The sequence below is a fragment of the Cavia porcellus genome, unplaced genomic scaffold, assembly GCF_034190915.1.
Source record: "Cavia porcellus strain 051 isolate PalLab524CR breed Dunkin Hartley unplaced genomic scaffold, mCavPor4.1 scaffold_6, whole genome shotgun sequence".
Classification (NCBI taxonomy): Eukaryota; Metazoa; Chordata; class Mammalia; order Rodentia; family Caviidae; genus Cavia; species Cavia porcellus.
The window spans coordinates 5,610,754-5,635,529 of record NW_026947489.1 but is presented as its reverse complement, the minus strand read 5'-3'; the positions used below and the strand labels follow the sequence as shown (position 1 = coordinate 5,635,529).

The following is a 24,776-nucleotide window of genomic DNA, read 5'->3' as shown; positions in this document are numbered from 1 at the left end:
ACCTGGGATTATTGATGAGACCCCACACTAAAATTATGTACACTCGCACACTGCTGAGGAGATTGATGGTTTACGTGAGTGAATCCCATTTTAATCTCCCTAATCTAAACTGATGGAATATTTTCAAAGTACTCAGCTCTTGTGCAAGTAAACAGATTGTTCTTTTCATAGTCATAACATAGAAGGCCAGACATGATGGCACACACCTGTAATCCCAACCCTTGGGAGGCTGAGGCAGGAGAACCACTGCAAGTTAGAGGCCAGCCTGGGCACGTAGTTCAAATCCAGCCTGAGCTGCATAGTGAGACCCTGTTTCAAAACAACAACAACAACAAAGAATACTCCATAGTTATAATATAGAAATACAATTTAAATAAACATTGATTTTTTTTTGTTAAACTGCTGAAACTATAAAGACAAACTACTAAACTATGTTTTTATGAGTGTCATAAGCTTTCTTTCATTTTACTCACTTTCAACATTCCTGAAACTTGCCCCAAGAATTCGGCACACGCTAGGGAAATACTCTACAACTGAACTGCACTATCAGTTGAAGGATCACAAACGTAAGTCAAGGCAAGTAAACAGTAAGTTTTTCTGAAGACTTTAGAGATTGTTTGTTCTCATCATAAAAAGGAGATCTCACTATCTAATCAGATATAGCTTTATTTACTTTATCAATTTGTTGATCCCCTGGAGGAAAAAAAGACATTAGAGAACATTGAAATATAAGATATGTCTGCAGGCAGTCCACTTACACTGACAGTGAATTTCTGTTCTCTGCTGCATAAAGTTAGATTCTGCACATAAACTTTATTCTTTCTACTTTCCTTTCTTCAGTAATATGATTTGGAACCAGTAAGAATTTCACTGCAACGTCTCTACACAGTAATGTAAATACTTGGCACTATGAAAATGATAAAATATTCACTGTTTTTTTAATTATTGGGGGGGTACTGGGAATCAAACTCAGGACCTCACAATTGCCAGGCAGGCACTTATGCCACTGAGCTATCCCTGGTGCCAAAATGCTAGATGTTACATTTATAAATTTGCCACACGCAGAAAAACGTTGCATTTATAGATTTGCAATAGGCCTAAATTATTATTTTTGCCAATAAATACTTTACATGTCACATATATACATTTACCATAAGTTATTTTGCTTATTTATGGATACAGTGTGAGCATTCAGTCCACATATCCTGTGTATAATTGTTTAAGATAGTTATTTCATATTCCTAAATTTTTTTGTGCTGGGAAATTTTAAATTCCTCTCTACGAGTCCTTTATAAAGTGTATGGTGAGTTTTGATGGGATACGGGCACCGTGCTGCTGTTGAACACTGCAGTGTATTCATCCTATTGCCCTGCATTCTGATACCCATTACCATCCTGGGTCTCTTCCCCTGGCCCAGCCAACCTCTGCTCTCCTATCCTCTTAGAGACTGACATCCCCGCTTGTCTCTAAGAAAGAACTCATGTGGTATTTGTTTTTCTGTCCTTGGCTAAGTTCCTATCAAGAGAAGTCTCACCCTCCTATGAAAGATATCTTTCTTGTCCCTGCCAGACAGCAAGACATTGGAAAGGTCCTTGTTCCCACACTGAGGAGTCTTGAATAGTCCGGTCATTGGTTACTATTTTCTCATCGGCCAGGTAGGCAAAAGATGACAAGTCAGCAAGAAGGTGGCATGTTATGGTTGGTGGGAATTGTGACCTGAATAACCACTGGCACTGTATGTAGTGTGACCCATGGACCAAAATGGCCATGTTTAATCTCAAATGAAAGATAAGAATCCACTGGCCAGTGGCAGCTGTGTTCTAACAGAACTAGTCTGTTCTGCTGAATCCCCGAACCTCTGTAAACATCATAAATTTGCACGTCTCTGAGTTCTTGGCTCCACTCAGGTCCTTTGGGCTCTTCTAGGAAGCTAAGAATTTTTTTCATGAGTCTAAGGGTCTGTTGAGGTCCCGGGTGACCCAGTGTTTTCTGTTACACTTTTATTTGATGAGTAAAATCCATTAAGGATGTCCAGCTTTGTGGCTGAGGTTTGTGAGCACGCATGTGAGAATGGGAAGTTAGGGTGGCAGAATCAAATGAGACTCAGTCACCATGAGACTTTCAGTATGTACCAGTGCCCAAAAGCAAGCAGAGAAGACCCATTCAAAAGAGGCACATGTGGTAGCTGCCTCAGGAAAATTATGCAGCTCAGTGGCTGTTTCCTGTTGGCAAAGATTCCAGTCAGCATGCATGAGGTTTATATACTGTGTGTGTCCCAAACCACCAGTCTCACCAGTGGGGTTTTCCCAACAAAAGGATCTCAAAACATTGTCTTGCCCAGGGATTAAACCATCCTCCTGACCAAGGGTGTGACGCAGCAGGATCTACAGATACGGGAGAGCACGCCCAGCTCCCCTCTTATACTGACAGAAGCACAGGCCCACTAGCCTTCAGTGGAGACTCACATGGCATCACTTCTTTCCTAACGTATCTTTGTCCTGAGCCACTTGAATCTGCGATGTCCCTGTATCAAAACTGTGTGCCAGGCAGGCAGTGTGAGGGCTTCCTGGCTTCCTTTCATATTTGTCCTTTAGACAGTGGTTTTCCCTATTTGGGAAAGCCAGAACTGCACATTTTCTTCCCAGTCAGACCTCAGAGACCATCAGTATCTCCTTCCAGCTCTCTCTATGAGTAATCACGTGAGTGGTCAACAAGCAGGGTGGTGCCCATTCGCATTCTTCCTTCCCTGCCTCAGTCCAGGTGGTCAGCACATTCACATCTGTGAAAAAGGGTGAGGTGCCTCTGTTTCTTTGCCTACAATTCATCCAGTTGCATGACCATCCCCAGGCTCACATATCTGCCCTACGCTTCATACCAAGAGCTATGCCTGCATCACTTTCCAGAAGATGGTAGTTGTGGCAGACTCTGCTCTGTACACTAGGTTTATGAGCCAGGTTCCCTAGAGAACAACACAAGGGAAGACTTCCACTGTGTGGAAAAGCAGCAGATCACTGTGTCAACCAAGGATAGAAATCCAGACACTTCTGCCTTCTGCACCCTGGGCTGTAGTTGTACCAATTTCCTGAGTCTGATGCGATGGAAATCACCTAAACAATTCGTGTAAAGCATGTTACAGACAGGCAGTGTGAGACATTTTTAAAAAATCTCGCTTGTGAGAAACATCCATGGTAAGAGAGCCCCCGATAGCTGTATTTATCCTGAAAGCTGACCAGGGTAGACAGAGACCTAACTGCAAGTGCCCTTATTTCACTATGGCTCAGGGGTCCAAAAGGCAGTCCTCCCTAAGTTACGTGCTTCAGGGTGAACATGATTCACTGGAAAATCTTTGGGGAACAACTTGCTTTCAAAGGAGACAGGAATAAAGCCCAGGCTGCTCCAGAAAGTTATGCCTTACCTCAGAATACTGCATTACTACCAAACTATGTGTTTATTCTTGAAAAATGCAGGTGAGAAAGAGAGAAGAGTGGATACATCCAGGCCAAAAAATTGCCAAAGTGTTCCACAAAGTCTCTGCCATTTTTGCTTCCCAAGAGCACTTTGGTTTCCCCTTTCACCAGTATTTGGTGGTATTGGTGTTGTGTCTGCATGAGTGCGTGTGTGCATGCATGTATGCATGTGTTTAGTGCTGGATATCCAACTAGGGCTTTGTGCATGCTGGTGAGACTCTTCCACTAAGCTGTACTCACACCCTTACACTTTTAAAATGTTACTTGATTTAGTAGCTGTGCACTAGTGTCTGTGACTGTACCTGTGGCTTTAATGCACATCTTTCTATATACAGTAGAATGAGCGCATTTTCTTCAACTTTTATAACTATCTGTATTGATTTTTTGCATAAATGCCAAACTTCCCAATTTAAATAAATGTATTTAATTCTGTGTTTTAAATATTAGTGGTAGTACACACACACACACACACACACACACACACACACACACAGAGAGCATGGGAAGCAGGAAACGAGAGAGAGAGAGAGAGAGAGAGAGAGAGAGAGAGAGAGAGAAACATTTTATACAAGAACTCTATTGCTGATACCTTAAAATATTTTCTCTGAGCCTGTGGTATCCTTTGTTTTCTTTACAATGTCTTTCAAAGAGAAGGATTTATTAAGTACAAGTTATCCACCTTTTTGTCTTGTGCTTTATAAAATTTATTTTCTGTCTATGAAATATCTGCTTAACCCAAGGTTGCAAATATTACCTGCCATATTTTCTTTTCAAGTTTTGTGTCTTCTGGCTTACCATTTATATCTATGATAAATTTTTCATTAATTTTTGGATATAATGAAAATTAAAGTGAATGGTTTTGTTATGATTTTGCTTTTCTTTGTTTTGATACATAAATGCTTTAATTCTAGCACCATTTGCTTTAACTGCTGTCTTTTCCCCTTTAAATTTCTTTTTTTTTTTCCCTTTGGTACCGGGAATCTAACTCACTACCACACGCATACAAGGCATTCACTTATGCCACTGAGCTAAAACCCTGGCCCCCTTTAAATTTCTTAACACATTAGTTCAAAACTTAAGTGACCCCATAAATATCCAGGGTCACTGGATGCTACATTGTTCTGGTTAGCTAAATGCCTATATTTACAGCAATGTCACCCTATGTTGATTAAATTACTTTATATTAATCATTAAGGTAGGCAGTTTGTACCAACTGGAATTGTTCTGTTTATAAATTGATTTGGCTTTGAGAGAGTCCTTCATGTTCTCATATATTTGGCGGGGTACTGAGGCTCAAACTCACAAGCTCATGCTAGCTAGGCAGGTGCATATGCCACTGAGCTACATCCCCAGCCCTATCATATAAACTTTAGATTTTCACTTTCTCATATTAATTTATAAAAAATTATGAGACATTCCTTTAAGATTGTAACAAATGTATAAATAAATCCGTAAGAACTGACCTGGTGGCCATGGAAATAGCTCAGCAGCACAAGCACCTGCCTGACAAGTTCCTGAGTTTGATCCCTCATACAAAAAAATTCACCTCGTAATTTTTAGTCTTCCAATCCATGAAGTTTGTGTGTCACTATATTTATTAAATCATCTTAATCAGATGAAAGCCTTTATTCTCAAGTAAAAGTTTTTCACATATTTTTCCAGATTGATCCTTGTGTATATCTTCGATGCTGTCATAAAATACATTTTTCAGTTTAATATTTGATTATTATAATATACAAAGGTAATGATTTTGGCAGGTACATTTTTGCAAGCAAAGAAAATTAGCATCTATGTTATGTGTACATTGTGTCATATAAGCATGTATAAACAAACAGGATAAACTTATTACTTAACACCTCTTTGATCAAGTAGGCAATATATAAATCACATCTGAGTGGTATAGAATACTACATAGGCAAGACCCCGAATTCCATCCCATCATCACAAAAAAAGTCTTAAGAGATTTGTAATAAGGAATGTGCATTACTCCATGCAGTGTATCAGAAGCTCACAAATACATGAGTAAACTGCATTTAAATAGTCACTGTAGCGCAAGACATGGTGGCACACATTTGTAATCCCAGGAGTCTAGGCGTCTTGGAGGCTGAGTGAGGAGATCACAAGTTAAGTCCAGCCTGAACAATTTAGAGACTGAGACCCTGTTTCAACATTAAATAAATACAAGTATTAAAGGAGGACTGAGGATGTAGCTCATTGCAAAGGCTTTGGGTACAATCCTTGGTACACGCACACACAGACACACACAGTCATTTTGTAATTTAACAGAATATAGAAAATAATACAAATTAGAATTAGCAAAGAGCAAAAAATGAATATTCAGGTAGAAACTTGGACACAAAGTAAAAATTTTAAACTTCACAAGAAGAGTATTAGGCGTTTTGTCCCGCATACATGTTCATATTTTATTCATATTTATAGTATTTATCAGCCTACATAATAACCTATGTAATAACGCAGCTGGTATGATTGTAGAATAGGAATACGGGAGCCCTGTAACTGTAAAGGAGAAAAATGGGATTTAGAGGGACAGACCCTGTACAGGCAAAGGGAAAATACAATACTGGAAGGAGGAAATAAGAGACAGCTAAGGTCCAGAAAAAGTGGTCACAAACAGTGTACTATAAAGACAGAACTTTCTTTTTATCAACATAGACTCCCTGTGAAAGATGCCGAGTCAGACTGGAAGGAGCAGTGCAGCTGCGGGCACAGGTCGCTTCCCGCCGCAGGACCTGCAGGCAGGGCTCACGCCCTGCAGCCCCGACTCCATGCCTCTCCAGGCTCGGCCGCCTCTGTGCCCACAGCGCCATCTAGCATCCAAAGAAACAGAAAACCCATGACAAGCGAAGCCAGAATTTCTGAAAAAGATGGCGGGCCAAGAGCCAGGGATTACGGCGCTGTGCTCATTTGAGCAAAGTCCATTCTTTTGGTTGTTTGTCTGTTTGTACGTTTATCTCAAGGCCTAAAGTGAACAGTAGTAGCGGGCGGCTGCGGTTGGGGGGCCCCGGCCGGTCGCGGGGATCCTGCACAGACCTCCTGTCAACCGCCCGCGGGGCTTTTCCTGGGCTGGACGCTGCTGTAACTGCTGGGGGCTGATTGGTTTCATTTACAATCGGGCTGCACTCAAGTTTGTTGCTAGCGTTACACACGCGGTTCATGTGTGCGAAACCACTTCGCTGTCTTTGCACAGTGACATTTATCTGAGCAAGTGTGCATGAGCGCTCATTTTTTTTTTTTTCCGGTCGCAGGTCAGATGATGAGGTGAAGGAAATCAGGCTAAAGTTCACGTTTGCAAACCGGACATAATGGGGGGGCGTGTTCGCTGCACAGCCCTACCTAACTTGCTACCTGACCCGTACCATAGGGTCCGCAGTAAGTGCTTCCGGGGTGTAACTCGTCGCACCGGAAATACGCCATTTTCCCGCGCCAGCCGACAAGCCGGCTGTGCGCTACCGGGAGAGTATGCGGTTTGTATAGAGGACGGCGGCCGGCAGGGGGCAATTTTCCTGGTAATGGCCGAAAGCGAAAGCGAAAACGAAGTGAGGGTTCGCTGCCTTCCGCCGTGTCTCCTTTTTGGCGTCCCAGTTGGTTCAGGTCGCTGTTAAAGCCACTGGTGGAAATTGCGCTTGCACTGCAAAGACTTTAACATATAACCTGTCTTAAATAGTTTTTTAAATAGACCACACCGTTTCATTACCCTTGTTTCGCTATTCTCTTCTGTTCTTAAAAAAAAATAAATAAGTAAATAAATAAATAAAACTTTCATAAAGAAGTTTCAGTAGAATTTTCAACATTAACATTCCCTAGCGTCGTTACATTCAATTGTAAAAGCCTATTTTTTAATTTTTAAAAATCGTGCAAGGTTAAAAGAAGTTTTGCAAGTTCTTTTTGTTGTTGTTGTTGTTTGTTTGTTTTTGTTTTTGTTTTGTTTGTTTGGTGTCTGGTTATTGAGTTTGTTTGGTCTGTTTGTTTGCTGGTTTAACAGCTACTAGATTTTGCGCTTCTGTGTATTCTGACTTTCTGTTCGAGCACAGTAGCCCTTACTTTGTGACTGGTCATTCATTTCCCAAAACTCCATAATTGTTTTTCAAATACCAGAATTGTTTTTGAAATTGGCCCTTCCACATTGTTATGTGCGCTACTTCTCCTAATTCTCGACGTTTGCCGGTTTTTTTCTCCTTTACTCTTCTCAGAAACGCACCGCCTAGTGGCTGGGGGTTTAGCTCAGTGGCATAAGCGCCTGCCTTTGTAAACCTGTGGTCATGAGTTCGATCCCTGGTACTGGTAACGATGTTAAAAAAAAGGAAAAAAAGTGTACGTGAAGTTCCTTGTGGCCAGCGGGTTTTGTCTTTTTTTTTTAAACAAATGGCCACATCTATTTTAATCTCTGTGGCCATTTGAATTATCTGGCAGCTACTCACTCCTGTCAATCAAATATAAAAGCAGGCTCAGACTTTGTTTGCTCTTTTTTTTTTTTTTAAACTTTGGCGCCTGGAGCCCCCAGCAATGCTTTATGTACCAATTCTTTTTTTTTTTTTTTTTTTTTGCCTTTTTCCTTTTTATCGGTACCAGGGACCAGGGATCGAACTCAGGACTACCTGCTTAGGCAGGCGCTTATGCCACTGAGCTAAATCCCCAGCCCCTATGTACCAATTCTTGCGATGTAGGAACGAAGTTTTTTCTGACTGCAGCATAATCCCTTTGTTCACAGTAAAGAGGACTTTGTGAAACACAAAAGTCATTGATATTTTTCTTTCATTGTTGACTATTTAGATATCAGTTCCATGTTTTAGAATTTTTAAAAGCAGTACTGGAGAAGAGAAAATTGCAGACCTGAAGATGTTTTAAGTGAGCAACTTTGAAATTTTGTTTGTTAGTATTTTGATTGCTATACAGTTTGTAGAATTTTGTCTTCTTTCTAATCCATTCTCCAGACTGCACAGAATTTTATAATCATTTCAATTTTGAATATTAGATTTCTCAGATGTTTATAAATTTGAAGAAAAGATAAAAGAAGCAGAATAGAGAGTTGGGAAAAGCAGCATGCAGAATACAATCAAAGTAACTTGAAATAGCAGAAATCATATTGAGAATTGTTTTCTAAATTCTGTAGGATTTTATTAACATTGGTGTATAAATTCATATTTTTTCACTGATTTCTTTTTTTTTTTTTTTTTTTGTCTTTTTGAGTCAAACCTTCAAAATGCAGTGCAGACTGGCCTTAAACTCAATTTGTAGCCCAGGCTGGCTTCAAACTTGCAGTAATCCTCTTGTCTCTGCCTCCTGAGTATTCAATAATTTGTCAACATGCCCAGTCTTGTTTCACTGATTTTTGCATCAGTTTTTGACTTTGAGAGTCTCAAGTGCAGAGTACAAATATGTATAATCCCAGATCTCCTTCAATATAAACTTTCAGGGGTGACCACTTTCAAAATCTTAGTGCAATTCTTTTCTAATAATCAATTATCACTATAAAATGCTTTATGTGATTTATTTATATGGGGCTCTGTCTCTATCTCTGCATCTGCATTTGTGTATCTTATGTAAATAGACATCTGATCATGATGACTATAAGGAAAATTATTATAGACAATATTCTGATGGAGTCAGGGGATATAGTTCAGCTTCATAAGTGCCTGTCTGGCAAGCACAAGGTCCTGAGTTAAATTCCTGGTACACAAAGAAACCTGATGGAATAGTATATGTTTGAACTCTTATAACTTCTTTCATTAAAAAAGGGCTGTTATGTTAACCTTAAAAATGGGTGAAGCAGTTAAGGCTCTATTTCTTACAATAAATGACGAATACTGGTAAAAGTCTCACTGTGCTATTTTACATAATAACACAAAGATCCATCTTTATAATAACGAATATATTCTTAATCTCAGTTAATGAGTTAACTCATTAAAGCAGGTCACTTTTCTCAGTCCAGCTAGTCTGAGGAGTGGTCTGTAAATATTTACTGGCATTCATAAGGGTGATCCCTGTTTCATCCTCCATAAAATAGCTCAAAAGCAGATTCTGTCATTAGAAAATACCTGCATGTGTATGAGGAAAGAAGGAAAGACTGTAAACGGGTTGCTAGTCATTGCTTTTTGTGTTTTGGTCCAGTGTACTGCATGGTTACTGAATGTAATGCACAGATCAGGGCTTTGAGACAGTTTCTTCACACCTTCAGCCACAGCTTTTGGTCATAGATCAGGAAGAAATTTCCTGAGATTTGCCCAGTGTACATCTCTCTCATAGATTCTGAACACTGTATAGCAAATATATGGTCAATACGGATCACACTATGTAAATGCTTTCACTTCATTTAGAAAGAGTTAAAAAGAATAGAGTCTCTGAATGTAACAGCTCCCTGCTCTGAACTATTTACTCAGTAATGGAGAGGATCCAGAGGGAAAGCCACTTGATAGGAAGCACCACATATCCTTGATTCTGGAGATAGGAATGGCAAGGGTTTTGCTGTACTATTTCATCTACCATGGATAACACAGGTACCCTTTCCTTCACCTTCCCTGCATTCAGATATGGCTGAGGGAGGCAGTACTCTCTCAGGGGAAGGCAGGGGTACAGTGGAAGAGTCACGAATCTGCCTTGTGCTCTTAAGATCCTATAACCTGGAAATCACTTCTCATTTCACTGTACGGCAGTGAATATCCCCATTCTTAAATGAAAGCAGACCAGTTGAGTACGGAAGGAAGCACCACAGGTAATTAACCACATGATAGAGAAGTGGACATTTCATTAGGAGGAGGATATGAGAAAGAAGACTTCTTGGTATCTCCTTTATGTAGGGGAAATTGCAATTTGTTCTGAAAACCAGAAATCTATTTTTATCTAAACAAATGTGTTGACCCCATAATATAATACTATATAATCCAATGTGCAATAATGATCAGGTACAGCTTTAAGGATGCTAGTGAATTCTCCATCTGCAAGGCATCATCGTAAGCCCCACACTGTTTTGACCTGTCAAGATGGCTAACAGATTTATGGATATTTTGTCTTCAGTAATAAAGGGAAGGGGTAAAAGTATCAAGGGCAATTCTTTTTATCTGTATGTTCTTCTTTATTCTGGGCAGCATTCCATCATTATGATACTGAATATACGTTTCCTTTTTGCAACTGAGTCACATTACTACCCTCTACACGGGAGAAGCTGGGTTGATTATGATTTCCTTTGCTGGAGACCATAAAACAAGAAGCCCCAGAAAGGTGAGAACAACATGTCAGTGTATGTGAGGGACAGTTTGCCTCAGCAGTCGGAAATCAGGGCCTGTGGGTCCAGCACTGCTTACCCTACACTGTGGTCAGTACTGTGGGAATGGAATAGCAGCCATCAGCTAAAGGAAGCCAGACCACCAGAGGGAAGACCTGTGATCTGTGCCATTTGCTTTACCTGCGAGGTTTTCTCCTTTCTCTCCCATGGCAATAATAAATATGACTACCTCGAGTTATCTTGTGAGACTTAACCACTTAGAAAACCTAAATAATTACAGACGACTTAATAAAAATTAAATTTCTCAATAAATACTAAATGTTGAGCCTTACCAGACCTGGTATTTATCTAGATTGATGAGCAAGGTGAGAAAAAATAGCCACACACAGAAAGGACAATATATGTGCTTTCTTCATTTATCATGAAAATAATCATAACTGAAAATTTAGATCTGAAGGCAAGGAAGCAGGCACATCTTTAAAATAGGGGTAAAAAGTGCTAAAAAGATAAAGAGTTAAAAGATTGTGTACATGTTAGTGATTTACCAAAAAATCATGTGTAACATCCATGAATTTGCAAATAGGATGAGCAAGAAAATGGGAGTAAATTGGTAGACACGATTCATATCAACTATACTTAGCACAAGTGAATACCGTGAAAGAATTTTTTAAATTTTAATTGTTGAGTTTTTGTTTTTGTTTTATGAGACAGGGTCTGGCTCTGTGGTTTAGGGTGGCCCTGAATTTCTTATGTAGTTCAGGCTATCCTTGAACTTACAGTGATCCTCATGTCTCAGCCTGCTGACTACATAATTAAGGGCATGTGCCATCACACCAGACTTAATGTTTAATTTAGTGTATTTGCAATGCGTACCAATTACCTTCATTGTGGGAGATTGGTACATGTATACAACATCTTCATTCTTTTCTGCCCTTCCTCTCCACCCCTCCTTTTTTGCCATCATCAGCTTTATTTATTGATGTCTTTACAAATGAATTATCATTCATACGACTGACAACCAGATTAACAGCCAAAAACTATAAAACACGTAAGACAATCATGCTCACTCACTGTATGCTTTTGGATACAGTGTCTATGCTGGATCACCATGACTTTTCTCTCACTCTCATTTTCCCTATTGTCTGTCTTTTTATTCTGCAGAAAAACCAAATTTTTCGTGATAATTTGAATAGTAGTAGGGTGATCACTTTAGCAGCACATATACTAAAACTAAGTAGTAAAAGGGACCCATTTTGAAAATTATAAAATGATAACCAAAAATTTACATACACGAGCTACAGGCAGAACAAAATTTTGTAGCATTAATTTGTAGAAAGAGAATTCAAGTCTTTAACTTATTTTGTTTTACCAGCGAACATAATGCTTTTCAAAGGTTTTCATGCTTGTGCAATTTTTAGATTTGTACTTTACTGACTTACTTGGTATGCTCTTGAGCTAATCTGTTGATACCTACTGTTTTAGGCTAAGCATCTGACACTTCTCTGATAGAGGTTGGGGGGGGGAGGTTGTTTTGTTTTGTTTTGTTTGAGACAAGGTTTTGCTATGCAGTTCAAGCTTGTCTTGAACTCGAACTCACAGCAATTCTCTTGCCTCAGCCTCCCTCCCTCCGAGTGCTGGGATTGCAGGTGTGCCCCACCACACCTGATCCAAGTTGTATAAATGCATGTAAAATGCTTTGCCTTATGAAGATAGGATTCCTTAACTTTGTTTTACAGGGATTTTTCTCACCTGAAGCTAGCAGCGTGCACGTCCCCATACACACGCACACCCCAGGGGAGCTAAAAAGATTCCAGGCTCTATGAAGCAGACTGGGATTAGTGAGGGCCTGCTGTGTGGGGTACACTCATGCTGGCACGATTTTATTAAAACAGGCACATTGTCTAGTGAAGGAAGAATCCACAGGAGCACACTTGAGACTCAGTAGCATGTGGTACTGTACAAGTAATGAAACTTTATCCTGTGTCTAATTATTATTAATCAGGGAGTGAAAGAATCTGCTCAAAATTTATGATAAATGGTCAAACAGCAGAATAACATTCATATTTTATGGGTAAGTTTACTCCCAGTTATGTACATGATCATTTGATTTCCTTGATGTATCACCATTTTCTGTAGCTACAGGAAAATGCTGGATGGATAATGATTTAAGTCATTGCTTTGGAGGTGTAAGAGCACGGTGTCCAATATCTGTTTCACTCTTTGGTTAGAATTGTAGAATGATTGGTGCATGAAGAAAGCATGGTTTAGAGGAAGAAAGAACATGCTGAGGCAGGAGACCAGAAAACAGAGAAGACACAAACCTGCTGCTTTCACACAGTACAGAGAACCAGCCAGGGTCTGGAGAGAATTGCATTCATCCCTCTTGGGGGACACCACTCCATGTGCCCCGTTACTGTGCACTAAGCCTGGCCTTTACATTTTTACCACTCCACGATGTGGGCACGCTGCTGACCAAGCTTCTGGCACATTCACCTTTGGGGTCAGCCACAGGGCTCAGTGAGTGTAGACAGGGGCTCGACGCTTCAGTAAAGAATAAGGGTATCAAGGCTGGATCTTGACTTTAAAATTCCCTCTACTTCGTTCTATTACTATATTAGGTTTGCACTCATTTGACATTAACACACAAAGCAGGAAGGCTGTGTGTGAGCCATGCTAACTACACAGACTGTAACCTAGATGATGTGATGGAGAGGGAGCAGAGGAGCCTCTGCTTTGATGGAAATTTGAGATTTTGCACAGAAACCAATAGAAGAGATAAGCCACTTTTTATTCCTTCTTTGAATGATAATTACACTCTGTGCAAACAAACATAAATAAAGTTGTATGTAAATCATTTTAAAATATAATGAGTATATTAGCACCCACAAGAAGAAAGCCTAAGCAAAGCAAGCTTGAGCCACATGGGGCACTTTAACCTAATTTCCCCTGTAGCTTCCCCTCTGTCAGTTAGCTCAGTCATACAGAGCCTCTGGGTTTTCCTATGCAAGCACAAGATAGAATTTTAAAGGCAAAACCATTGAAATGGCCACTGGTGCCCTGGCCTTGCTCTTTGCATACAAACTCCAGCCACCCGCTCTCCCGTGAAGCGATATCCACACAGTGGACAGGTGGCTGCGTGTACACTGACCCGATTGCTCTCTGCCCTTTGCACGACCAAATACGAAGAACGGCTTGGTGAAAGCAAGCAGCTCATCTTCCACACTCTGAACCCCAACTTCTCAGATCAGAAAGTCAACTAAGTTCTTTGTCACATCGCAGAGTGAAACCTCTCTTAGAGCTGTAAGTCAGGACAGTGGTATGGCTCATGCTAGTGTTTGCTGTCACTCAGGTGTAGTAATTCTTGGCCATTTGGTGCATAGCCTTCCTAAACATTGCACTGCATAATTTGCTCCTTTTCTCCACATGTGATAATGCATACTGAATTCTTATATATTCTTCACCACATTTTTCTCCCTGCAACTAGACAGCTGCTGTGCCCTGCCTTTATGACTATACTAACTAAAGTGAGTAAACAACAATATGCATGATACAGAGAAAGATCAACAGATGAACTGGCATTTATAACACTAAAGAGAAAGTAAGAATTAGCTCAACACAAAGTGTTTTTAGGTCAACCACTGCATTGCGACAAATGAGAGATATAAGGTGGATTTAATAAGAATGATAACATCATTGTCAGTTAAGCTTTTTTCTTTTAGGGCTTGAAACGCTTCACTCCCAGTCTCCTGGCCTTTAAACTTGGTGCTGAGAGTCTTCTGTAATCCTGGTGGACCTGCCTTTATACATAACCTTTTACTTTTCTCTGTCAGATTTTAAGATTCTGTCTTTAGGGTGCTGAAATATACCTTAGTGGCATAAATGTCTGTCTGGCAAGGGCAAGGTCCTGAGTTTGATTCCTGGTACCAACCCCCCCCACACACACACAAGATTCTATCTTGCTGTGGGACGTGTGGAGTATTAACTATATTGTGTCAAGTGGGGCTTTCTTTTTTGTTGTAGTTACAGGTTATCTGTAAGCCTTGCTCACCTGCATGTTTTGTAGTTTCTGTATACTTGGAAATCTTTCTGCTGTGGTTTTTGTAAATATTTTTATTTTGTATATGCTGCTTCATAACTCCTTTCTAACTCCAACTAGTCTTACATGAGTTTTTGGATGGCCCTCTGGTGGCCATTGATGGGCTTTCCTTGTTCTCTTGTTATTTTTTTTTAAATTTTATTTAAAAGGAAAAAGTGAAAAACACAAAACAAAACAAAGCGGTGTAAGAGTACACGTAATACAGAACTACAAAAAAAAAACAGTAAGAAATCACCTGTTAATAGATTACATATTATCATCTTAGAAATAGTTGCTCAAATCACAGTATCAAAGAATACAAAGTGGACATTCCTCTTGTTATTTTTAAGGCTCACCTGAGTAAACTGTCATGAATTTCCATTTTTGAAACCTGTCGTCTCCAGGGATCACTTCTGTTGTTAATGAAATCTATAGAATTTTTATGTCTATAGCTTGTTTGGAACTTTTTGGAGCCTAGGCCTGGGAAATTTGTCATTCATATTTTGGATCACTTTGATCAGCTTTTTCAATTTTTTTATTTTTTTCTCTCATACCCACATTGGTCATTTTGTATATTAGTTTCACTGTTTGGGGGGCTAAGACTTCTTTCAACTTGATGAATTTCTTTAGTGCTTTCTCTAATCATTTCACACAAGTAGCAAATTGATACTTGCTTTTCTTTCCAAAGGTTCCACTTTGGGTTTTATTTGGTCGAGTTTGGGGTCTTTGTAGGCATGTTTTGTCTTGTTTTTTACATTCCTATTTGTGTGTGTGTGTGTGTGTGTGTGTGTGTGTGTGTGTGTGTGTGTATGAGAGAGAGAGAGAGAATCTCACATCAGACAGAATGAAGATTACTTTGATGTTGATAAGAGGCTCTCTTTCGGTAGGCATGTTTACCAGTGACGTGCTCTTAGCTTTTTGATCAGTGGTGTTGCATGTGCTTTCTGTGTACTCAATTTGATTGGGTTGAACCCTTTCACTCTATTGTAAGGAGAGAATTTCTACTGCTTATGAGTGTCAACAGAACCATGCACATATCAACCCTAAACATGAAAACTTGTTTTGATAACTTCACGCTTTTGTCAGTATCACTCATAGACTAAAATCTACTGGGGTGTGAGGGTGTGATGACATGCAAAGGAAATGGAAAGAGCAGGGAGTATGGGAAAAGACAGAAGTAGGAAAAATGCCAGTAGACTAAAGAATGGAACTCAGGCTCAGCTGAAGTTATTTTATAAGTGGAGTAAACGACTGGAGGGAGTTTAAGAGAGTAGGCAAGACAATATGTGAGGATGAATGGGAATTATTTAGAAATTGAGGGAGATTCTTGGCGCCTGTCAGTGTGTTTTGAGTAATTTTGTTCAGCTCCTCAGAGCTCAGTTTTGTTGGGGATGGCCCTGACTCAGCTTTCAGCGGCAGTGGCAATGTATAGTGCTGATTAGTTCTTGCTCTCTGATGCACAGGTACATCCCCATATCGTGTTTATGCCATTAGACAGAAGGAGAGAATAAGAGGAAAGGCAAGGAGGGAAGATAACAAGGAGCAGAGAAAGACTACAAATAATATGAGGATAACATTGAAAATTAAGAGGGAAGAGATACTACATTACACGAGAGCGGGCTGAGGGGGAAACCTCTGAAATTTAACGTGCTATAATCAATGAATACCAATAAAGACGAACCAAAGGAGGGTATGAAAAATGCAGAAAATGAAAATAAACATTCAGAATTGCCCAAATCCAAAACTAAAATAACCAACATAGCAATAAAATAAATAAAATTCTTCACACAGTTGTTACAGTATTGACCCAGACTTTCTGTGCAACTCCTATTCCTTGGGGTGGCCATATGGTTTTTATTATCTGTACACTTCCCTTGGGGGGCAGGCAGTCGCCTGTCCCATGCCTTGAGGATCTTTGATCATTCCTAACTCGTGTCCCAATTTTGAGCTCTGCCCTTCTGCAGACGTCCATGGTCTAATTACCTTGATCAGTTTGGAGGGTAAATATCACGGACTTCTCTTCGTCTTCCCTCCACAGATTTTCCTGGCCTAATGCGTGGCCAGAAAGCCTATGTATAGCCCTCATGCTGACCCCACAAATGTCTTCAGCCCCACCAACAGACACAGCAAGAGGGCGCTGTTTCTCTTCATTTTGTTCAGTGTGATTGTCACAGAACTGGTTTTCCAGTACTTCTGAGTTGTTCTCAGATTTTGCTTCTTGTAACTGTCACAGAACCAGTTTTGCCTTCCTTGTGTCATTCCTCAGTGCCCTCCCACCCTGCCGGAGCCCACAGTCTTGGGCAGGGTGCTAAGTGTCCCATGGACAGCACTCTTGTTTCATGTGTGGAAAATAGGTGACTTATCCTGTTTCTGTCCCTGTTGCTTTGTTTTGTTTTGTTTTGTTTTGTTTTGTCATTCTCCTCTTTGTCCAGTGGTCCGCGGCTCACCAACTCTAAGACAGATCTGTAGGTACACAGCAATTAAATTTCAACCTGTCCTGTTTTGTTTCTTTTCCTTGGGTTGGAAATGTCTCACTTCAACACACCAGAGGGGAAGACAGTGTCATTGTGGATCTATCCACTGATGGGCCCTTTTGCTCCTTCCCTCAACCCAGTCCTTTCCCAAATGGTACATATCTTGGGTCTAGGAGGTATGTGGGGACTGTGATCCAGAAGTGGGTTTGCCCTTCCCCACTCTCCAAACCTTGGATATTAGTCCTGCATTGTTTTCATTTCTCCTCCTGTACCAGACTGTGTCATTCACCCCTGCCTCAGGGTAATGGATTTTCTTCAGCATGGAATCGGAGACATTCACCTGGGCTGTAAGCAGCCATCATCTCCTCTAGATCCATAATTGTGCAGAGTATTTTCACTGCCCTGAGGAAATCCACTGTCTTCACTGCTTCTACCATCCTCCTTTCTCAGCCCTCAGAAACCACTAATCTGTTATCTATCTCTATGGTTTTTACCTTTTATAGACAGTCCTATAAATTACCTAGTCTGGAAGATCAAATTTTTCTTAATTGCTAAAAAATAAGTCTTGAAAAAGTTAATATTTGCCCCAAAGTAGTGATAAATGTTTGAACAGATAAATATATAAACCCTGATTTAAGTATTATACAATATGTACTTTACATGATATCCATATGTATGTATAATTCTGTGTTTTTGTCTCTTAAAAAATAGGCTGCAATTTTGTGAGGTGTATTTTATGTTTTGGAGGTTTAAATTTACATTTTTCTAAGGCTTAAGCACATCAGTCATTTTTTCATGTGCTTATCAGAAAACAACCACTCCTTTGGAGAAATGGTTATTCAAACATTTCGCCCATTTTAAATAGAAATTTATTTATTTATTTATTTATAAATTTTTTATTTATTGAGTTGTGATAACATGTTGTATATGATAGGCAAAATTTATTTTTAGCTATATTAGTGGAAAACACACACTTCCATTCCTGAGATGTTGTTTAGCCCAAAATATGTAGAGTGAAACATTTTTTAATTTTGCTAAAGATCACATTATCTGCTCTTTCTTCATCACTTGGATTTTGGTGTCGTATCTTAGAATTCGTTGTTTAATCTGAAGCCTATGTCCTCTTTTACAAATTCTGTAGTTTCAGCTCCTACACTTACATCTATGAGGACTTCTGATTCAATTATGTATACTCTGTGAGGCAAGAGTCTAATCAGTATGGGAGTATCAACTTAGCCCAGGAACAGCATTCCTTGGCAATATTAAAAAGTCAGTTGGATATCTATACATACAGGTGTGTATATGCATGTGTGCATGTGTGTGCCTTTGGAGACTCACTTATTTTCTGTTGACCAATACATTATTCCTTATGTAAGCAACACAATGTTTTGACTACTATTTTGCAGTAAATTCTAAAATAAGATAATCCAACTTTGTTCATTTCAGGATTTGTTGGTTATGGATCTCAAATGTTTCCATATGTATGTTTGGATCAGTTTGAAAATTACTGCAAAAAGCATAGAGGTTTCCACATCATAAGCCATTACAGTACTAGAGGTTTGTTCAGGAATTATGTCTACAAAACCTATATGAGAAGAACAAACAGGAACATATCTGTTAATATGTTGTGCTTACATTTTCTGTATCGATTGTAGGAGCGATATGAGACATGTATACACATTTATGTAAATTAAAATAATTTTAATGATAATTATTAGATAGTAATTTCTGTGTGATAGGAACTGATTGTGTTACAGTTTGGCAATGGTTTTATTCTTTTATTGTAACATACTGTAATGATGTACTTGACAACCAGTGAAACTATAAATCTACAATTACTTGGAAACCAGTATCAGTATAAACAATTTCTGATTTAGTGGTTTATACATACAATTCTTATTGAAAAAAATGTGTTGTAAATTAATCCAGTCCACCTGATATGTCAAAAGGAAGCTATTATTATTTGTTTTGTGTTCTAAATCTAAGTTAAAGTCCCACAAGGAATACAAGAATATTGAGCTTAATTCGTCTTGGTCTAGTGAATTTTTTGCATGGTTATGTTGCAGTAAGTGTCCTCTAGCCCAAAAGCTAAAGTTCAGATAGTCCTTTTACACATGGGGAAGTAGTTCCTTTTCTTGGACCCACAGTTAAAGACACACCTCCTGGCCTTGGCAGTGCTGGAATTTAGATTTTGAATGTTTCCCAAAAGTGCATCCTGCAGCACTGTTGGGAGGTAGAATATCTGGGATGTAGGGCCTGTAAGAAAAAGTTACAGCACTGGGACTATTCCCTTGAAGGCGATAGATGACTCCAGCCCTTTCTTTCCTGTTTTTTTTTTTTTTTTATTTCTGTCTGACTTGTATTGAGCACATTTCCTGCAACACATGATCCCATGTTGGTAAGCCATTAGTTAGGGACTGAAACCACTAAGACTATAAACCAAAATAAAGTTTTCCTAATTTAAATCTGATCTTATCAGATATTTTATCACAGCAAGAGAAAACTGACAAACACAGGCAGATTCCCTCAGTCTCCACCAAGAAGGTGACCAAGGTAACATTTGGAACTGGAGTGAACATGGAAGAGATGGTTTCCCCTGCTGGTTACATGTGAAGACATGGAAGCCAAAGGCCTTGTCACAGTGGCCCCATCTGTGGGTCAGTTGCCAAATTAAGCTGAACTTAACTCTGATCCCTGTGATCCCTTACAGATCCAAAGGGATCCATTTGGGGGGCTGAATAGAGACAGTGAAGAGGGTGAATTTAGTGCTAACTAGTAACAAACAGAAGATCAGACAGAAAAAACTTTTCAAGAAGGATAAAGATGCATGCTGGAGTCTGGAGCAAGTCTTCCTCCCCATGAATTATTTAAGAAAGTACCAGCACACCTAAGTCTCAGCTGTCCATCCAGTTTCAGGGCACCTTCTCTCTCCCATTTGGGGGATACCATGAAGGTTCCCAAGGGGCGACGCTGTCATCAAGATTGTGGAATAAGACCCCATGGCAGCAACTCACTCCCGAGCTTCTCTGAGCAGGCAGCTGAGATGGACAAGCTGCAGTTGAGCTTTAAAGCCATCACTGACCACTGTGGCCCTGTGGACATTTGTCACCTGTGGGCCTGAGGGGATGAGAGCATAGGCCACTAGGAGGTGACTGAAACCTGTCATGGTTTTCCCTCTTATAAACCTATGACGCAGTTATTAAATACCTCGTCTCAGAAGATACTGGCTTAGTGGTAGAGTAGAGGGCTCTTCATTCAGTCATCAGCATTGCCAAAATACACAACTGAAAAATACCTAATTTTACCATATGTGCAATGTCAAGAGCAATTGAATATTTGCCACAGGAAGGTAGGGTTTAAATATAGAAATAACAATAGTTAGTAAAATCCATGCTCAATAATTGATGATAGCATTATTTTCTGAGAAGTTACTCAAATTGAAGAGCAGCAGAGTAGATAGAAAACACCACATAGAATAAATGATGTTTTTGTTAGCTTTTATTTGTTTGTTTGGTACCAGGAATCAAACTCAGGACCTCACACTCACCAGGCAGGTGCTTTTGCCACTGAGCTAAATCCGCAGCCCTTCTTTACCTGTTTTTTTACTTGGCTGCATGCACCTGATTCTGTTTGGTACAGTCAAAAGAAAATCTGAAAAGTAATTTAGTCAGATAGGTAGGGGAAAATAGGTGTGTTCCAGTCCATGTAAAGGTAGAGTGGGTCATGGAATCCTTTGCACAAGACAGAACCTGCAAAAAGACCCTGTTGACACACTCAGCAGCACTTGCAGGGACAGCATCGTCTGGCAGCACCTGCACATGTGCCGGACCATATGAATGCAAGATCGTAGGAACTGCAGTGTTAATATTCCGATGAGTTATCACCTCTCCACCTCCCAACATTATATCAGGGTTCAGAAGATCAACGTGGACTGAGGTTAAGAAACTTACTCAATCACACAGACAGCAGAATTGGAACACTGGCTCTGTAATCTTGTTCCTAGGCAGCAGGAATCTGCTTTTAGTAATAATGAAAATCAAATCTAAACACACCTTTAGAGGAAAATCTTTAATTGGAAAGTTAGATGGAAGACAGAAGAGAACTTCAGCATGGGCAGCTGGAGGGCACTCGCTATGATACATGGGTGGGTCTGGCCCACCAAGCAGCAAGCAGGCTCTCTAGGGTTAGCTGGTGGGCTGGGGTCTGGTTGATCATTAATTCAGTCTTTGCGTCATAGTTTTGAGCCATTGTGGCTAAGGAGCCTAACTTTCCAAGAAAACATTCTTGGGTAGTCTCGGTCATGTGGGGCTTTACCTTTCCTGGAATCTACAGGATCACAGGTTTAGACCAGATGGCCGGAGACATCTTAGTACAGGGGAATCACCCTGTAAACCATTTATCTTCCATCTTGATGAAAGATGAGATCCTGCAAACCTTCTAAATTCAGGGCTAATCCTGTTGTTTTGCCAACTTCCAGGCAAACACTTCTTGCCAGTTTCAAGTGAAATCCAAACTCAAGATAAACTGAACTCAACTCTGACCCCTGTGAGGCCTTGGGGAGCCACCATGACCCATTTTGGGGCTGAATAGAGACATTGAACAGGGTGAATTCAGTGCTGAATAGCAGGACACAGAAGATTAGAAAGAACTTTGCAAGCAGGATAGAAATACACTCTGGAGCTCAGAGCAAGTCTTCCCCCTGGTGGGTTATTACCCCAAATATTCACATATCTCTGTGAAAAATTGAGAAGAGATTTAACCGAACATTTACAATAACAAGTGATACAAACTGAAAATCAAACTTTTTTTCCTCTTATAGTTATCTACTGACCACCCATAGGTCCAAGTGAAGAGTCATGGTTCATAGCAAAAATGGCTTTTAAATTCCTAGCTGTCCCAGGAAAAAAACATAATCATGCTTTAATAAACAACTGATAAGGGCCCAGGAGTCTGCATAGTCCTTCATTGTTGTAGTGATTCCTGACTATGTTACTATTACTCAGAGCCCGGGTCCTAACAGGGTCATGTTTCAGCTTACACTTCTGTGATTAACTTGATCTTTTAAAAAGTGTCTTTTTCTTGACAAGTCAATTTTTTTAAATTTTTAAAATTATTTTGAAGGTAGTAAAATACAACAGAACAAGATAGAACAAAGCCAATTTAGACAGTGTAGTGAAAATGGTACAGAATTTCACAGCAGGTTACTAGGATAATAGTAATAAGTACCACAGTATATCTCATTATCTTCACAATAGTTTTTCTTTCTGTCAGGTATAACAAAATAAAATGAAATACAAAACATTATAGAAATTATCAAAACATATTGAATAGAGCAATACAATTAATCAGAATAAAGCAAAACACTGGTAAATATCCCCCTTATTTGCTATATTGCATACGGCCAACCTCCCAAGAGATGCTCAGATCTCTGGCTCCCATGTGCTAATGGGGTGGAGGGAAGTAGGATGTTTGATTCTCAGCCCTTGTGCACGTAGCCTCACTACCACGTAGCAGGGAGGTGAGCTGGTTGCTTGGCTTCCCAGCGCCCTAAGTTCCAACATGGCACAAATGTCAAGAGACACTTGTGGTTCTTCCCCTAGAACTGTTGTAGCCTGCCACACCACAGCCGCTTACCAGGGAGGCCAAGTCAGTTCTCTTGTACAAATAGATTCGGCTGTATTTGCCTACTCCAAACAGAATTAGTTTGCCATTTACTCCAAAGGTAGATGTCTTCTTTTACTTTGTTTTGAGACCTTGAAGCTTTTCCAGGCTCCTACCAGTGGTCTGAAATTGCCATAAGCCCTGAACCTAAACACACTTAGAGACATTACAGTCTCTGAGCTAAAGTTTGAAACCACAGCTTGTGGGAATTTTACCTGTAACTAATGATGTCTCCTTTACTTTCCAAGTAGCCACCAGATGCCCGTCTTCAGCCTGCTAATGACTAACTCTGCCTAACGTCGTGACTGTCAGCCATACTCCTCAGATAGTCTTCAGTGTGAAAAACTACAGCCAACAATTCATATGTGGTGAGTAATCTGAGGTTTTAATGTTACCTCCTTGCTCTAAAGACTCCAAGGTTGATTCCTCTGAGTTCCAAATATAGTATTTGAATATTATACTGAAAAATGCCTTGATAATTCATGCCTGCTAACGACTAACTCTGCCTAACATCGAGACTGTCAGCCATACTCCTCAGATAATCTTCAGTCTGAAAAACTACAGCAAACAATTCATACGTGGTGAGTAATCTGGGATTTTAATTTTATCTCTTACTGCCTTGCTCTAAAGACCCCAAGGTTGATTCCTCTGTAGTTCCAAAATATAATCTTTGAACATTATACTGAAAAACGCCTTGATAACTCATGCACGGTCTAGCTTTTTTGTAAAACAACCAGATATACTTCTGGGTGTGTACTGGCCTCAGCTATGGCCCTAGATAGCAATGTCAACCTTTAAAATCAACTGACCACCATATGATGCTTACTGAAATGCCATGTTTTGGTTGTTGTTCGTATTTTTGTTTTAGTTTGAATTTTGCTTCACTTATTGTTGCATCTTTGCGGATAGAACCCAGGGGGCTTCTGCATGGCACATATGTGTCCTCCCACTGGGATGCAGCCCTAACACCTAAAATACCATGATTTTCAAGTAAGATATGAGCGCCAAGGGCTCTTCTTCATAAAAGCTGTAATGGATAATGGTGTTATCAAAGATAAACAAGGCTAGACCCTTAGCTTAAGTGATAATGACAGGCTTTAATCCACAATGACTGATTGCAGTGGGAAATAGGGCCAGAACAACTGAGGTCAATTTTGTTTTTACAAAGGCGAATTTTGTCTTGAAAGGAGGAGAAAGGAGAGGAATCAGGACCTTAGAAGTATGGAAATCAAAAACTGCAAAGGCATGGTCCTTAAATGGGATTAGACCCTTCTCAGGATGAAATTAGTTGTGAGCAGCGCTCAGCTTTCATTTGCCCAGGTGTGAAGGGGCCTTTCGAAAGGAGTGTGAGAACTGGAGGGGCAGGGCCTGGGAAAGGCAGGGACATGAGAAATCAAAAGGCTTTGTCAGTGTAAGTGATTAGGTCACTGCATCTACCAGGGCCCTGTTAAGGAAGATAGGATCCTATCTCCTCAGGGAGACTCTGCGAAACAGACTCTGCTTTCCTGATGATTGTATTTCAAAGGGATGCCTTACAAGTGCTTGAGAAAAATACTTGAGTTGAAACAGATGCATACACGTTTTAAAGAAACAAAAAGAATTCTCAGTTGTAAACCCTTTCTTTGTAACTTTTCTAAGAAATGGTTGGAGGTGGGTTTTACGTAGGCATTAGGTAAGTTTTTGCTCATATTACATCATCTTAAGGCTGTAGCCTTGTACCTCTACTAACGGCTAGTACTTGACCAGGTGTTTTAATAAGGAGGGGGGGGAACGAGTCAAATAAATTAGTTTGAGAGTTTGCAGATTTTGTAAGTCAGGTTTAAAGCCTAATCTAGAAAGGAATGCAGAGGATCCCAGAG

General features: G+C 39.9%; 1 long non-coding RNA gene across 1 annotated transcript in view; it reads left to right on the top strand.

Annotated features, from left to right (window-relative positions):
* The window catches only part of LOC134476232 (uncharacterized), a 41,801-nt gene extending 18,512 nt beyond the window's left edge, over positions 1-23,289 (top strand). The window contains exon 7 of the long non-coding RNA XR_010047804.1: positions 23,166-23,289. This is a non-coding gene — a long non-coding RNA (uncharacterized LOC134476232). The remainder of the gene's footprint in view (positions 1-23,165) is intronic.
* Positions 23,290-24,776: the final 1,487 nt, after the last annotated feature.